The sequence below is a fragment of the Canis aureus genome, chromosome 34 (assembly GCF_053574225.1).
Source record: "Canis aureus isolate CA01 chromosome 34, VMU_Caureus_v.1.0, whole genome shotgun sequence".
Classification (NCBI taxonomy): domain Eukaryota; kingdom Metazoa; phylum Chordata; class Mammalia; order Carnivora; family Canidae; genus Canis; species Canis aureus.
Window position 1 is genome coordinate 1,245,953 of NC_135644.1, and position 17,506 is coordinate 1,263,458.

A 17,506-nucleotide genomic window follows, 5' to 3' on the forward strand; every position below is an offset into this window, starting at 1 on the left:
TACCATACCATTTTAATTACTATTGCTTGGTAATAAAACTTGAAATATGGAATTGTGATTACCTCCAGTTTTGTTTTTTCTTTTGCAAGATTGCTTTAGCCATTCAAGGTCTTTTGAGGTTCCATACAAATTTTAGGAGTTTGTTCTAGATCTCTGAAAAATGTTATTAGTATTTTGATAGAGATTGCATTAAATGTGTAGATTGTTTTGGGTAGTATAGACATTTTAACAATATTTGTTCTTCCAAACCATGAGATGAAATATTTTTCCATTTCTTTGTGTAGTCTTGAATTTCTTTCATCAGCATTTTATTGTTTTCAGAGTGCAGATCTTTCACATCTTTGGTTAAGTTTATTCCTAGATATTTGATTGGTTTTGGTGCAACTGTAAATGGGATTTTCTTAATTTCACTGTCTGATGCTTCATTATTAGCATATAGAAATGCAACAGATTTCTATACATTGATTTTGTATCCTGGGACTTTACTGAATTCATTTGTCAGTCCTAGTACTTTTTTGGTAGAATTTGTATGGTTTTCTATATATATAGTATCATGTCAACTGCAAATAGTTTTGCTTCTTTCTTACCAATCTGGGTGCCTTTTACTTATGTTGTTTAACTGCTGTGGTTAGTACTTCCAGTACTATGTTAAACAAAAGGCGTGAGAGTGAACATCCTTGTCACATTCCTGACCTTAGGACAAAGCTCTCAGTTCTTCACCAGTGAATATGATGTTTTCATATAAGGCTTTTATTATGTTGAAGTATGTTCCCTTTAGACCTACTTTTCAGAGCGTTTTTATAATGAATGGATGCTATATTTTGCTGAATGCTTCTGCACCCACTGAAATGATCATATGGTTTTTATCCTTTTTCTTATTGATGTGAAATATCATGTTTACAGTTTTGCAAATATTGAACCACCTTTGCATCTCAGAAATAAATCCCACTTGATTGTGGTGTATGACATGTTAAATGTATTGTTGGATTCAATTTGCTAATATTTTGTTGAGGATTTTTGCATATATATTCATGAGAAATATTGACTGGCTCAGTCAGTTAAGCATCTGACTCTTGATCTTGCCTCAGGTCACGATCTCAGGGTTATGAGATCCAGCCCCCACACTGTGGAGCCTACTTAAGAGTCTCTCCCCCTCTCTCTTTGCCCCTTCCCCTGCTTGTGCATATGTACGTGCACTCTCTCTCTCTCAAAAAAAAAAAAAAAAAAACAAATGACTACCAATAGCCTTTGTAATTGACAATTATTTCCCTGAAAGATATAGAAGACATCAAAAAATATAAAAGGGTAATTCAAAAGCAATACATGGGTGGATTTCACCCAGTATGCTGAACAAATTGTAGATCAACAGTCACATTTTCAGCCTTAGCACTTCACTCCCACTCTCATCTTTCTATCATGGGCCCCTGCCCTCAGAGCCCTGGCTATTTTTTCTAATACTCAGAAAATGATCCATGTATGTGGCTTACCTGACTTCTAATGCCCCCCATCATCCATCCATAAACCTCTAGCTTTTCCTTTCAAAAATGTTTGATGATATGTCAGTTAGACATATTATTTGGGAATAATAAATTGTGAGAGTTAACTGAAGTGTAAAATGCTCTACTCTAGGAGTCTACTCTACAGAACAAAAAGAGCTCTGTCCCAGGGCTTTGTTATCTAAAAGGTGCCAAAATCTAAATGATTTTTAGAAGGCTTTAAATATTTCGAGGTCCCTTTTGTTTTATTACAATAGTCCACCCACACTTTTCTGGTTATGATATCAGCAGAGCTGGATGAGATCAGAGCACAAGATCAGAAACCTTGGACTCACTTTGTTATCAAAGACCACCTCATTTCCCTTTAGACCTCGCCCATTCTACACCCCACACCATTCACACATAGACTTAGCTCCATTTTTGACCATCTGTATCTAGCGATGCTTGCCTGAGGAGATAACTTGCTTCACGAAAGACATGTCAGCAACCTTCAGTTTAGATGATAATACAGTACAACCTGTGAATTAAGTTTATATGCACATGATGATTCAGGTTAAAATGTATGTAGTATAGAGATATACAGGAATACTTGAGATATTAAATATTTTTGCAGATAAGGCAGTAAGAGTCCAACTAATTGTCTGCATTATTAGACCAAGAGCAACAAAATTCTTTCTCACAAACCGAATGCAGATTTGTCAACACAGCAGTGTTAATGAAAAACATGGAATCAACTGACAATGATAGAAAATTCTAAAATTTACAAAAGATGTACATTTCCCAGCTTTTCTTAATAAATTAGATCTAACAATAGGCACCCACATTGCTGCTTTGGAGTGAGTGGAAAATGTTTCTTCTAGTTCTCTACAATTATCAGCCTCTTTCAGTCAAAAAGGTCACTGTACTTCCTTATGGACCTGTATAGTCCTGTTGTGAACTTCTAGTCACAACATTTCATTCTCAAATATCTTCATTCTTAGTAGTGTCCCAGTTTAACGAAATGTGCATGAATGTGCAACTCATTTACCTTCCTAGTTCCTAATAATATTCTATTCTGCTACCATGAAAACATAACAGAAGAGATTGTTCAGTAACTCCCTAAATGGCCACTAATGCCATTACTTCCATCCTCTAGTAAAAGATCCTTCATCACAAAGACCTTGTGGACACACTGGAATCCAACTCACAAATTTTTCATAATAAAATTTGGTAATAAAAGTCCCTTTCTTCTCTGACAAGGGATTCAGGATGTCAATTTATTTAGGATAGAGAGAAAGAGAGATAACAAAAGAGAACACAAGTGGGAGGGCATGGAAAGGGAGAACAAGCTCCCCACTGAGCAGGGAGCCCAACATGGGCCTCAATCTCAGAACCCCAGGATCACGACCTAAGCCAAAGATGCTTAACCATCTGAGCTACCCAGGTGCCCTCAGGATATCAATTTAAAGTTGTCTGTGTACACATCTCCAATGAAGAAGCCAACAGGTAGAGGCGAGGAAAGACGAGACACCAGGTAAGTCTTAATAGTGTGAATAAAAAGCTTATCTCAATTGCTATTGTCATCTATGACTTTCCTAGTTTAGAGGGTAATATATTCCATTTTTGTTGAGCTAAATGGAGCTCAGTTTCTGCTAGGATGCACACAAAAAGCATCATTTACTTTTATTCCAATAGCTTATTGTTATTGAAAATAAACAAATAGGGGTGTGCCTGGGTGGCTCAGTCCGTTAGGCATTCAACTCTTGATTTTGGCTCCTATCCCGATCTTAGGCTTGTGGTATCAAGTCCCTGTGTCCAGCTCTGTGCTCAGCAGGGAGAGTCTGTTGGAGATTCTCTCTTCCTCCTCTGTCCTTCCCCCACTTGTACACGTGCACACACACACATACACATGTGCACTCGAGTGTGCTCTCTCTCTAAAATAAACAAATAAATCTTTAAAGAAAAAATAAAACATACAAATATAATACAAATGAAAATTAGATCTATTTTGGTGAAATAAATCAGTAACTTCCCTGTTCTGGCTCCTTTACATTTAATTTTAAGAATTATGCATCTGTTTATCTCTTTCATATCCTCCTAGAGAAAGAGGTGCGCACGTGTGTGTGCACCTATCAAGGAATGCTAGAAGAAACAGAAATCATCCTTTCCAGCTTTTTAAATTTACAGAAGTCTGCCCTGGCCTGAATTTTTGAGTTAACCCCCGCCAAAAAAAATTTATACGTTGAAATCCTAACTCTTAGAGGTAATGTTATCAGTAGGTGGGGCCTCCTTGGGAGGTTCTTGAGAGTAGAACTACCATGAATATGGTCAGTGCTCTTTTAAGAGATCCCACAAAGCTCCCTAGTCCCCTCCACAACACGCGGATACGAGAAGCCTGTGACCTGCAAGGCCCTTATGACCTTACTGCCAGCCTGATTTCGGGCTGTCAGCCTCCAGAGCTGTGAGCAGTGACCTGCTCATAAGCCACCCAGTCTGTGGTACCTTGTTACAGTGGCCTGAATGAACTAAGACAAAGTCACAGAAAGATTGTATGGTGAAACTGTACCTGTTCATTTACAGCTGAATAAAAATATATTTTTGTGCATTAAATTTCCTTTCATCACGTTTACTCTTCTACGTTTGTCTTATCCCTCATTTGGTGGGGGTGGGGGGAGAAGCTGATGGTTACTGACAACTGAAATGGAGTCATTTACTCATTCTGTAAGATAGACACTCCCCTACCCCTTACAAGATCACACTAATGATAGGTAACTTTTACTGAGCACCAGTGTAACGTAATGTTGTTATTTGTCTTTTCCATTTAATCCTTGCCACAGCTCAATGATACGGGTACTGCTATAACTGACATTTTATAGATCTGGTTATTTTTCCACGGTAATGCACATAATTATTGCAATCATTTAAAAAATAAATCTACTGTTTAGCTTATTTTATATATAAAATATATATAGCTATTAATATATAATAGCTAGATTTATATACCTTATATTTATTTTGTTTTGTATAAACCGAAAATACTCTTTATAACGAGGCAGATTTAAATAAGGATAGATTCCATGAGTTATCAAAAATCACATTGCCTAGTAAAGATAAGAAATAGGATATAGACTCAAATGGCCTAATTCCAAATCCACAGCTATTTCATAGAGAAGCTTGATATAAAGCAGTAGTGTCTTGAAATTAACAGTAATTCTTAAAAATTCTTCAAGATTGAATTAGCTTGGTGCTGGGTTGTAACTCTGGACATATTACTGATAAAAGGAATGTGTGCCAGATTATTAAATAGTTTAGTGACTGGTGAAAACTACTCTAGGAGATGGAAGGTTATACTAGTGTTCTATTTCTCAGCTTAATGAAACTTGGAAGACGTCTGTTAATATATCTGAACCCAGTCAGTATACCCAGTCACACATTCCTCAGGCTAATGAAAAAGCCCTCTACTGAATGAGTTTTTTATGTTTATCCCTTGTTATTAAAATGGGGGAGGAACATACAGAAGAAAACTATAAATCAGACCATGGGAAGCGTATTTTAATTCTAGACTAGACCAAAAAATTGGAACTCTTTCTTCCAAAGGAAACAGAAATAACACCTCAAGTATAGCTATTCCATACTTAAAGTTTTAATTAGGTTCTCCATTTTCTAAGTTAACTTTGGCAAAAAAACAAAAAAAAATCCGATTAAGGAAATTATTCTAAGACTTTTGATGCAAGTAAAATACATAATAACAAATACAGTTTTCTGTTAGTTCTGTCCATCAATGACATTTTTTTGAAGCGATTAAAAATGGTGAAGACTTCTAAGGGGAACAAAGAATTAACCACTAGGACTCTTCATCAGGCTTCACATCCTATCATTTAGCTCATGAAAGACAGGGTTAAATGGCCTGGCCTTTCCCAAGACCTTGTGTATCTTATTTCTCTCGTCCTCAAGCTAAGAGAATAATCCCAGATATGGTATGAATTTGGTCCACGGTGTGTGGCAGGTACTGTTCTCTGTGAAACATACTCCGAGGCAGAATGTGCGCAGAATGTTTATCCGGGCCTAACGCACGTAAAGCACGAAGGAAGGAAGCAGAATCGTCCAGAGAAAGTGGCGGAGCTGGAGGGCAGGTCCCACAGTTTCCTTTACCCCACTGGGGAGATCTGAGGCTTGCAATGGTCTCAGCTGTTTGGCGTCAGCGTCAGTCACTGCACCTCTGTCTCGCTCTGTCATTATTACATAGTCCTCAAGCTCTTGTTTGTTTTTTTTCTATTTTTATGGTATTGGCCGAACTCTGGTAAAATGTTAATGCTGTTATAGCCAATATCCCTGCCTTTCTTCTTAAGTTTAATGGGAATGTTTCTAATCCGTCAACATCAAGTCGGCTATCCAAGGGTGGATTCCTGGTAGGCACCATTTTCAATGTGTGTTTCAATTCCTGATGTGTTAAGAATTTGTTATAAATGCAGGTTAAATGTTAGCGAATGCTTTTTGAACATTTATTTAGTTGGATATATGCTTTTCTATTCCCATCTGTTAATGTAGGTTATTTTCTAATGATGCGGCTCAGTAACCAAAGGGATTAGTCGGCATGATCTTTCCATTCTCCATCCATCCAGCTTCCATGGCCTCATTACGGAGAAATGTATGTCCCTACCTCCCGACTTTGGGCTAGGCATGCCACTAGGGTTTGTTTGTGTTTGCTTTTGTTTTGATGGTTTTGACCAATAGTACGTAGGGGGAAATTAGTCTCTACCGTGTTGGAGCCTAAACACTAAGATTTATTGTTTTCACTTGCCGTCATGTACTCTACTTCTGCTGTGAGAGGAACATGCCCTCACTAACCCGACAGCCCAAGGAGACGGAGAAGGAGAGATACAGGAAAAGTTACTAAATCACGTATGATTTTTGTCCCTATTTTCAAAAATAAAATCAGTCTGCCTTTCTCTTGTGTGCTTGTCTGGTTTTGGTATCAGGGAAAGGGAATACTACTGACCTTCTACAAGGTAATGTATCGCACAAAGTTGTGTATGGCCTATGGCAGTGTATACAATGTCACCAATCATTTGGTTTTATGAACCAAAGCTTTCTAATTTTTATCAATTACCCTTTATCTTTTTTTATTATTTTCCTTCTAGTCTTTTGAGTTTGTTTTTAAATTCTGGTTATTTTTGAGCTTCCTAATTTCAGAATATATGTTATTCTCAGAGAACTGTATTGGCTTGTTATATGCATTTTGCTATTTACTACGTTTTAATTCATTCAATTTAAATAGCTTATTATTTCTATTGTTTTCTCTTTAACTAAAGATATGTATTCAAAAATATATGTTTTCACTTCCAATGGAAAATAAACTATGTGTATTTAGTTCATCTTTTTATTGCCTTTTTCCAGAAAATGCATTTTCCAGAAAATGTAACATATTTTTAATGTATTCAGATTCCCTGCTGACTTCTATGTTAAATGCTATAAATATTTCAAATATATTTGAAAATAATATGGACATATATTGTTTCTTGGATTCATAATTCCATGTTATGTGTGTTTGTTTATACATACACCCTCATTAATACATTACAGAAGATTTTAAATTATGACATTGATGTTCTCTGGTATCTCTCCATTAATTTTTCTATCGTTAGAATTAGATGCAGGGGCTGATATTATGAATATCTTTATATTTTCAATATGTAAGATTTATTCCTAGTAATATATGTATATGTTTAATTACATGATAAAAAGTAAGTATACAGAATTTAAGTAGTTTATGTACTTTAATCCTTGATAACAAATATTTAATAATTTTACTATATACGGGAATGAGTAAAGATGAAATGACAGTGACTTTCCATACATTAAATATACAATTTTACTGTATTAAGGAAAAGAACTGTAGATGATGGAAAATGTAATTTGACTCTTTTTTTGCACATCTGCCTGCCTATACTTTTTTCAGGCTTAGTCTAGAATAGCCTAAGTATGATGAGTCCTTGTTCTTTTTTTTTTTAATATTTTATTTATTTGATCATGAGAAACACGGAGAGAGAGAGAGAGAGGCAGAGAGAGAGGCAGAGACAGAGGCAGAGGGAGAAGCAGGCCCCATGCAAGGAGCCTGACACAGGACTGGATCTCGGGTCGCCAGGGTCACGCCCTGGGCTGCAGGCGGCACTAAACCGCTGACCCCCGGGGCTGCCCTGATGTGTCCTTGTTAATAGAAAGACAGACATTATAAAAGAAAATGCATATCTGTTTTATTTTTCATCTGAATGTGACAGCGCTCAATTCCAATACTCTCAGCTTCTGAGTCCTGTTCCTTAGTCTAACAGGGGACCTGACACCATAAAAAACAGTCCTAAATAGAGGAGACAAATATTTTCACACCACAAATTGTATTTTCCTCATCATGCCTGAAATCACTGGATTTAGCTAATAAATCCAACCTATGTAATACGTAGCTTATGCGAAGCCTTTAGCATCTCTCTATAAATTGACCAAAACATTTAAGAAACAGATTTCTCGGAGGCCAATAACCGGGTCGCTCTTGGCCGCTCATCAGCAACGCGCTGCCACTGCAGATCGGTCGTGTCTGGAGCCCACTTCCCACTCACGGCGCGGCCCACGCTGCCGCCAGTAACTGACGCCCCGGCCACCGGCACAGCTGTCGGTGACATGCGCCACGACCAAGAAACGCAGGCCACTCTTGGCTGGCCATATTCCGGCCCCATTAATTGGGGTCAAAAACAGCATCATCCGTTTGAATCTAAAAATAAATTCTTAACCTTTCACTAGCAAACAGCTCGAGTCCCTCTCCCAACCTAGCCTTTTCACAGAGATTCTAATAGTTTCACCTCTTTTGCGGGTAAAAATTTGAAATGCGCGTCATCCTTCTGCCTCTGGCGAGCTTTTGGAGGAAGCCTCCAGCAGCTCTAGGCCGCAGGCGATCGGATGACCCGGGCGCCGGCCTTTGTGTCCCCCCAACCTGCGTGGGATAAACGAAAATACAAGTAAGTGCTGTATTGCTTGTACTGGCGGGACACCCGGGGCAGGGGGCACGGCAGGTGCTCCACGGGGAGGGGGGGCCGGCAGCCAAGGGGCCAGGGGGGCCGGGGACCCACGGAGGAGGCCCTGCCCTTCCTGCGGGGCCTTCCCTGCTGCTGTCTGTCCTCCTGAAGGACCCCCTTCCCATGCTGAGACCTTAGAGGCCTACCTGCGCACCTGCACCTGAGGCCCCACCCCCCCACCCACCCCCCACACCCCCCATCGGGCCAAGTGGGCCGGATAGGCGCCCAGCAGGCACCCGGGGAGACCAGCCTGTCCACTCGCCACCCTCCGTCCCTGTCCTGTCACAGAGGCTATCTCCACTGTGCGGGCACCAAACTGATGCCACTGGATGTGCACCGAATAAACAAAAGGCGCATAATAAAAGTGGCTTGCGGGAGAGAGGGATCACCTTGCTCCCTACCAGGTTCAAGCACCACTGGCTGTGACCATCCCTGCCCTGGGGGACTCCACTGGACCGCACAGAACGACGGTGCTACAGCTTTATTATTTTTTTTAAGATTATTTATTTATGTATTTATGAGAGACAGAGAGAGAGAGAGGCAGAGACACAGGCAGAGGGAGAAGCAGGCTCCATGCAGGGAGCCCGACGTGGGACTCGATCCCGGGACTCCAGGATCGCGCCCTGGGCCGAAGGCAGGTGCCAAACCACTGAACCACCCAGGGATCCCTGTTGCTACAGCTTTAAAATCAATATGATAAATTAAGTAATTCCAATTATAATTACATTTCTTGTGATTATTCATAACGGTGTAATTACTTTTTATTAAAATGACTACTTGTCTAAAAATTTAGTGATGACTTTGAAATGAAGAGAACAATGCAAATGTGACATATCTGGTAGATATAAAGCCAAGACATTGATTACATTTTGATATTTACCTCAAGATTTTAACTTGCTCCCAACTAAGTTACAATAAAGAAATAGCTATAAATTTTAATTAAAAAAAAATTTGCTTTCAGTTTTCATTTCCAGACGATAGTAGAGAAAGGAAGCTATGATTCATTAGCATTTTATTTTAAACCATGTCTACAATGATTCCGTACGATGAATATTTTGATACTTTTACTCCTGGAATTTACTCTTGGAATTATTTATAATAGTCTTTTTTTCTCATGGAAGATGGATCTCAATTTAAAATTGAAATTTGACATTTCATTTACTCAGCTGAGGCTGACACTAGATGACGTTACTTAAATAGCCTTAAAACCCATGGGCAATAGGAGACATAATACAAATGTGACCATCGGGACGCCCGGGTGGCTCAGTGGTTTGGTGCCTGCCTCCAGCCCAGGGCGTGACCCCGTGACCCTGGGGACCTGGGATCGAGTCCCGACTCCGGCTCCCTGCATGGGGCCTGCTTCTCCCTCTGCCTGTGTCTCTGCTCCTCTGTGTCTCTCTCATGAATAAATAAAACCTTAAAAACAAAAACAAACAAACAAACAAAAAAAAAAAAAACGTGAGCATTCATACTGCACGAAGACCTTGCACACATCTAGTCTGCCGGGCCGCAGCCGGAGAGTCTGAAGTAACGTCACAGCTTCAGTGTAAACTGGACACGTCACTAACGTCTCCTTACAACTTCAATAAACACATTTACTCTAAACTGTACAAGAAGTTAAAATTTTTCTTACTCTAAACTATAAAATAAGTTAATATTTTTCTTGGCACCGACGAAGAAAATACTGCTTTGTCAAAACTACTCAAAGCATTTTCCAATTATTAGCACAGTGAGAAGTAACTAGGCCCAAAACCAGGGTCGGGATTAAACAACATATTTTAACTAAATGTCAGTGACCATTCCAAATGCAAACCTGTTCTACATAGAATGTTAATCACTATTCACATATTTATCACTGGATTTTTGAGATCTAAGTGTGTAAACTGGAAGCGCGCAGCCTAACGACCTGACACACACCGCGAACCGCTTGTCCCAGTAACGCAGGGACGTCCACCTTCTCCTCCGCGTCCGCATAGACATACAGGCAGCCCAGAGAAAGAACGCGGCCGTTGTCCTTGCCATGAGAGCTCGCAGCATCCTCCCCTGCACCCGGCCCAGGCCGCCCCTCGGGGCCCCGCGGCCTCCATCCGGCGCCCTCGGCCGCCCTCGCAGGACCCAGGACCTACGGCCTCCGCCTCCCCAGGCCCTGAGGCCTGCACTTCCGCCCGCAGCCTCCCGGGTCACCCCCTTCCGCCTTCACCCCTGCGCCCCACACTCCACTAGGCCAGGACCCGCTGAGCCCCGCGGCCCTCACCCGGCTGCCCTCGCAGGGCCCAGGACCCACGGCCTCCACCCCTCCCCCAGGCCCTGAGGCCTGCACTTCCGCCCGCAGCCTCCCGGGTCACCCCCTTCCGCCTTCACCCCTGCGCCCCACACTCCACTCCAGCCAGGACCTGCTGAGCCCCGCGGCCTCGGCCCCCACCCGGCTGCCCCTCAGCCGCCCTCGCAGGACCCAGGTCCTACGGCCTCCGCCTCCCCAGGCCCTGAGGCCTGCACTTCCGCCCGCAGCCTCCCGGGTCACCCCCTTCCGCCTTCACCCCTGCGCCCCACACTCCACTCCAGCCAGGACCTGCTGAGCCCCGCGGCCTCCACCCGGCGCCCTCGGCCGCCCTCGCAGGACCCAGGACCTACGGCCTCCGCCTCCCCAGGCCCTGAGGCCTGCACTTCCGCCCGCAGCCTCCCGGGTCACCCCCTTCCGCCTTCACCCCTGCGCCCCACACTCCACTAGGCCAGGACCCGCTGAGCCCCGCGGCCCTCACCCGGCTGCCCTCGCAGGGCCCAGGACCCACGGCCTCCACCCCTCCCCCAGGCCCTGAGGCCTGCACTTCCGCCCGCAGCCTCCCGGGTCACCCCCTTCCGCCTTCACCCCTGCGCCCCACACTCCACTCCAGCCAGGACCTGCTGAGCCCCGCGGCCTCGGCCCCCACCCGGCTGCCCCTCAGCCGCCCTCGCAGGACCCAGGTCCTACGGCCTCCGCCTCCCCAGGCCCTGAGGCCTGCACTTCCGCCCGCAGCCTCCCGGGTCACCCCCTTCCGCCTTCACCCCTGCGCCCCACACTCCACTCCAGCCAGGACCTGCTGAGCCCCGCGGCCTCCACCCGGCGCCCTCGGCCGCCCTCGCAGGACCCAGGACCTACGGCCTCCGCCTCCCCAGGCCCTGAGGCCTGCACTTCCGCCCGCAGCCTCCCGGGTCACCCCCTTCCGCCTTCACCCCTGCGCCCCACACTCCACTAGGCCAGGACCCGCTGAGCCCCGCGGCCCTCACCCGGCTGCCCTCGCAGGGCCCAGGACCCACGGCCTCCACCCCTCCCCCAGGCCCTGAGGCCTGCACTTCCGCCCGCAGCCTCCCGGGTCACCCCCTTCCGCCTTCACCCCTGCGCCCCACACTCCACTCCAGCCAGGACCTGCTGAGCCCCGCGGCCTCCACCCGGCGCCCTCGGCCGCCCTCGCAGGACCCAGGCCCTACGGCCTCCGCCTCCCCAGGCCCTGAGGCCTGCACTTCCGCCCGCAGCCTCCCGGGTCACCCCCTTCCGCCTTCACCCCCGGCGGCACCCCAAGCCCTCGGGCCCGACCTGAAGCCTGAGTCCCAAACTACACCCTAACATCTCGGGGGCCCGGACTCCGCCCGCCTCGGCCTCCCCGATGCGCCCTCCCCTCCCGTCACACAGATGCTCTCTCTTGCTCGGCAAAGTCTGAGGGTCCCCTTTCCCCTTAATTTCTGCGGTCGTTACTACCACCTGGGACTCGGGGGGCGGTTTCCATCCGAAATCCCAGGAAATTAGAACAGACCTTGGCATTGTCCCCCGCACTGGTCACCTCGGGACGGCCCGTAACACCCCGTGTCTTGCTGCCGTCCCCATGACTCTTTTATTCTTAAATTACTGCTATTCCTTCAACCTTACACACACACCCCCTGTTGCGTGTGTGCATCCGGGTCTCCCCCCCTCCTAGTTACCACGAGCTCCTTTCCTTTTTCTCTTTTTCTTTTTCTTTCTTTCTTTTTTTTTTTAAGTAGGTTCCACTTGCAGCGCGGATGCCGTGACCTCAGACGGAGCCCTGCGCGGTCGTCAGTGACAGGTGAGCCCACGCGAGTCACGCAGGCACCCTGACCCCCGCCTCTTTCCTGGGCGCTCCTCACTTTGTATCTTCTGTCGTCTTATTCCATCCCTGAACCTTGTGTCTCTGCCATAAAATCATCACACACGGAGGGCGCCTCGGTCAGACACCTGTGGAGGTCAGACCCGCCTCGACCCCCTGGGAGTTGGCCGCTTCCGGTGCCCTGGGTCAGACCCCCCTCTACACCTGGGTGTCCCGCGGACTTCCGGCGCCCTGGGTCAGACCCACCTCGACCCCCTGGTTGTTCCAGCCGCTTCCGGGGCCCTGGGTCAGACCCCCACCCCTAGAGCTGGGTGTTCTGGGCCTGCTTCCGGGGCCCTGGGTCAGACCCATCTCGACCCCCCTGGGTTGTTCCAGCCACTTCCGGTGCCCTGGGTCAGACCCCCCCCTAGAGCTGAGTGTTCCGGCCCCGCCTCTGGTGCCCTGGGCCAGACCCCCCCTCTACACCTGGGTGTCCCGGCCGACTTCCGGCGCCCTGGGTCAGACCCACCTCGACCCCCTGGTTGTTCCAGGCGCTTCCGGGGCCCTGGGTCAGGCCCCCACCCCTATAGCTGGGTGTTACAGGCCGCGTCCAGTGCCCTGGGTCAGGCCCACCTCGACCCCCTGGGTGTTCCAGCCATTTCCGGTGCCCTGGGTCAGACCCCCCTCTACACCTGGGTGTTCCAGCCACTTCCGGCACCCTGGGTCAGACCCCCCCTCTACACCTGGGTGTTCTGGGCCCCTTCCAGCGCCCTGGGTCAGACCCACCCCGACCCCCTGGGTGTTCCAGCCACTTCCGGTGCCCTGGGTCAGCCCGCCCAGGTAGTCATCCACGTCCCCCCCTCCCCCTCCTCCTCCCCCTCCTCCTACCCCTCCTCAGTCCCCGCAGCCCGTGTCCCCGAGGTCCTCACAGCCCCTCCCTGACCAAGAGTCCCTCCAAGCATCCTGACGACTACATGTGTCCGTTATTAAGTCGTATTTCCTGGAAATATTTAGGCAGCAAAACATTACAACCATCTTGCACTCACTGCTGATTCTTGCTACTGGATGCCTCCAATTTTTATTTTCTGACTAGAAATTCCTACCCTCAATGGTAGAGTGGTTTATATTTTCACCACCAAAGATACGTATTAATACTTAAGATTAGTGGTAGTAACCCTTCTTTGTTCTAGACACTGTTCACTTGACTTACGATGTCACATTCATTCGAAATGTACAGAATATTTTAATCCTTATCAGACAATGGCATAATTTTGTAACATGGTCTTATTATACAAGTTTATAGATTTCCTGATAGGAATACTTGATTTCCTTTAATGTGACTAAGTCATTTCCCAATTTCTCTGAGCCTCTCCCTCCACCAAAATAAATAAGTTATACGAGAAAATTAAAAAAAAATGGTTTATTAAACAGACATGTTCTAATGGAAATAATATTTTTCTTGCTATGGGTTTTTTTTAAATCTAGATATAAACACCTTTCATAAATGCTGAGACTTCTTAATGGAATATCTGTCAACATTGATCAAGTGATTCATGCGTTTTTAGAATCACAAATAGGGAAGATACTTAAGTGAACAAGAAATTCAGAAGCCTCTGATTTATTTTTGAGTGCTTTATAGAATTTGAATTATTTAAAAGAAATTTATTAGCATTTAGATCATGGAAGAAAGTTCAATAGTTAACTTATTTCAGTATCTTGTCTCAGTACCTTATTTTGTACTCATTTTAATATGAGTTTATTTTCAGCTAGCTGTTTATTTTCCAATCATAAAATATTATATTCCCATAAATACTAACTTCGTTAGACATTTTGCATCCTTCAAGCCAAGGATGAAATAGACCCAATCTTCTTCTCAAGAGACAATCAGTGTAAGAGTACGTTCATGAACCTAAAACTTTACAGTACCAAAGACACGTTACAATACACAAAATCACAGAACAATCGAGAGAAAATTAAAAGTCTCTCTGTAAGTCTCCCCAAATAGAAAAAGATAATTATATGAAATGATGCTTCTGTAGAAGTGGAAATATTCCGAGGAAGATCATAATTCTAATCTGCTGGATGCAAGATTATATTTTTCAGGGTTGTGGGCAAGGCCATGTACAGGCAGCACGCATAAAGCACTTCAATGTGCCAGAGAATTTAAAGGCCTTGAATTTATAGGTGCTGCAGTCTTCACAACAACCTTGTGACATAAATACCATCATTACCTCTTTCTGCTAATAAGGAGATAAGTACAGAGAGGTTAAATAACTTGGCAGTAATGACACGACCCGGCTAAACCGGAGTGCAAACCCTTGGATCCAGCTCCAAAGCTCCCTTACCCAACTGCTGAGCTGCGGCACTTACACTGGATTGATTTACCCGTATTTTAGGGGATCTAAGATACTCCCATGCTGGCTCCTTCTTATCCTTCCCACAATCAACAGAATTTTTCGCACAACCATGTTATGTCCGCCCCTTACCCAATTAGGAATTGTAATCTTATAAGCCACAAACTTTGGTCATGTGTATTCTTATTTTATAGAGGTTACATTTTGAGAAGCAATGTATATGCGAATTTAGAAATCGAGAGGCAGTAGTATTTAGATATCTTTAAATATGCTTATTAGCTTTGATAGGACAAGACATGTAATATTTTCATAGAACCTGTTTCTCCAAGCCTGTTTCAAGTGTTTGCTCAATATTCACCGTCAGTGGATCATCCAGTGAATATTCTGGAGCGCTCTAATTTGAAATTTCAGTCTCACCGCCCACCCACAATATTCCTAATTCAGTATGCCCTGCTGTGCTTTTCTTCCTTTTTATAATTTTGTAACATGCAATAGATATAATTAATTGTGTGTATCATTAATGTCTGCCTTCAACGATCACTGCCTCTTTAGAATACAAAATCCTTGAGGGAAAGACTGCTGTTTTGTTCACCAATGTATATCTAACGCATAAAACATTGTCTGGTACATGCCAGGAATTCTTTTTATGTATTTGTTAAATGCTCAGAAAAATCAATGAGTAGATCATGAAAAAATAAATTCATACTGTATGATCAGTGTTCCTGTAAAACATGACCAGAAATACATTTTTTAACTTATTTTTATCTGGGATATATTTATACAGTTTTCTTGTGTATAAAAAGTACACAACTTCTATGTATTTAATGTAACATTAAAACTGCCAATTCAAAGCATCAGTGATAATCTGTAGAATAATTCTTCTATCAGTTTCCAATCTGAATAGAGAAGCTTAGTGAATGACTAAGCTGAACAGTGAAAAAATAAACCAACTGACACATTTACTTAATGTCTCTGAGCCTCAGTTTCCTCATGTATAAAATGGAGGTAGAAATGGTACATATGGGGCAGCCCAGGTGGCCCAGCGGTTTAGCGCTGCCTTCAGCCCCGGGTATGGTCCTGGGGTCCTGGGATCGAATCCCATATCGGGCTCCCCGCATGGGGCCTGCTTCTCCCTCTGCCTGTGTCTCTGCCTCTCTTTCTCTGTGTCTCTCACGAATAAATAAATAAAATCTTAAAAAAAAAAAAAAAGAAATAGTACATATGAAAATTACGTGAGATAACTTACATAAAGGATTTTTTAAAATAGTGTTAAGTATTATGCGGTTCCACAAGAAAGGACGACAACTTCATCTGGATGCTAATTTGAGGGGTAGAGAGGCACTGTACTTGATGAGGATTTTTTCTCAGATTCACTTAAATACATTCACTTAGCTATTGATTACTTCCCTTTAAAATATCTTAGAATGTCAATATATAGCACGTAAATAGACTATATCTGTGTCTATCACAACATCTTAAACTGCAAAAATATATTTGTTTTCCCGACCAATAAAATATCACTAGTCAATCTCATGGTAGTTGAAAATGATGACTTTGAGGCCAATGGAGATCCTAGGTGTCAATAATGTAGATTCTCCTTGCAAACGTGTAGTACAATTATGATGAAGCCATAATTTGATTTGTGTAATAAACAAAATAATTTTTCAGACTGTGCCGTGATAGACCGACATCAATTTACACGATGCCATCATACTGAGGTCCCCAAACTATTTTCAGAATAGTTTGAAAATGGAAGAATGAGGAGCAACTTACTTCCATCTCTTACAATGAAAATGACAGGACTATCTTAATCTGACAACTCACAGGTGAAAAAAACCTGAATCAGGACTGATTATATTTTCATGTAAATTTGACATGATCACCACTTTGAATTCTTTGGATACAGAAAGACACAGAAACAATTTAACGATTAGTCTGCAGGCAAAAAATAAGACAAAACTGTTCCAATTTTCAGGACTATGAAAAGAATGATAGCCCATTTAGCATATAAAATACTGTTTATCGATCAAGTTTTATAAGTTTATCAATCATCAGTCCTCCTAATACTAGAAATTACACCAGTTGGCTGATACGTTAGTGCTCTAAATAAATGCAATCATTTTTTGTATAAAAATATTCCATAATGCAGCGATTCTCAAACATCGACTATATACTAGAAACAGCTGGAGAACTTGTTTAAAATGCTGATTTTCCTGTACAATCTCAACTCTTTTGTGATTCAAATTCAATAGTTCTGGCATGAGGTTTGGGGGAATTTACATTTTAATAAGCAGACTCACTAGTCGTGGTGCTGTTGATGATCACACTCAGAGCAAGACTGCACCAAGCCTACTATTCAAAAATTTAACTTTACTCGGTACAAAGAAACAAGAAGCTGAACTAATGCGAAAAAAAAGATATATAGGTGCTTTGGGGACGGTAAATTCACCTGAAATTGGAGCCCTTGACACACAATATCTCTCCATCAAAACAGTATGCCATTGTGTCTGCAAAACAGAGTACCGTGCTCTAAAGAA

The 17,506-nt window shown here is 43.7% G+C and overlaps 1 long non-coding RNA gene across 3 annotated transcripts in view; it reads right to left on the reverse strand.

Annotated features, from left to right (window-relative positions):
* The window catches only part of LOC144304957 (uncharacterized), a 69,223-nt gene extending 55,861 nt beyond the window's left edge, over nt 1–13,362 (reverse strand). The window contains exon 1 of one of the 3 annotated variants that reach the window (XR_013371970.1): nt 13,145–13,362. This is a non-coding gene — a long non-coding RNA (uncharacterized LOC144304957). Of the gene's footprint in view, nt 1–12,676; nt 12,858–12,882; nt 13,068–13,144 lie in introns of those variants that run through there. The other 2 variants (XR_013371968.1, XR_013371971.1) reach the window with 2 other exon arrangements.
* Nucleotides 13,363–17,506: the final 4,144 nt, after the last annotated feature.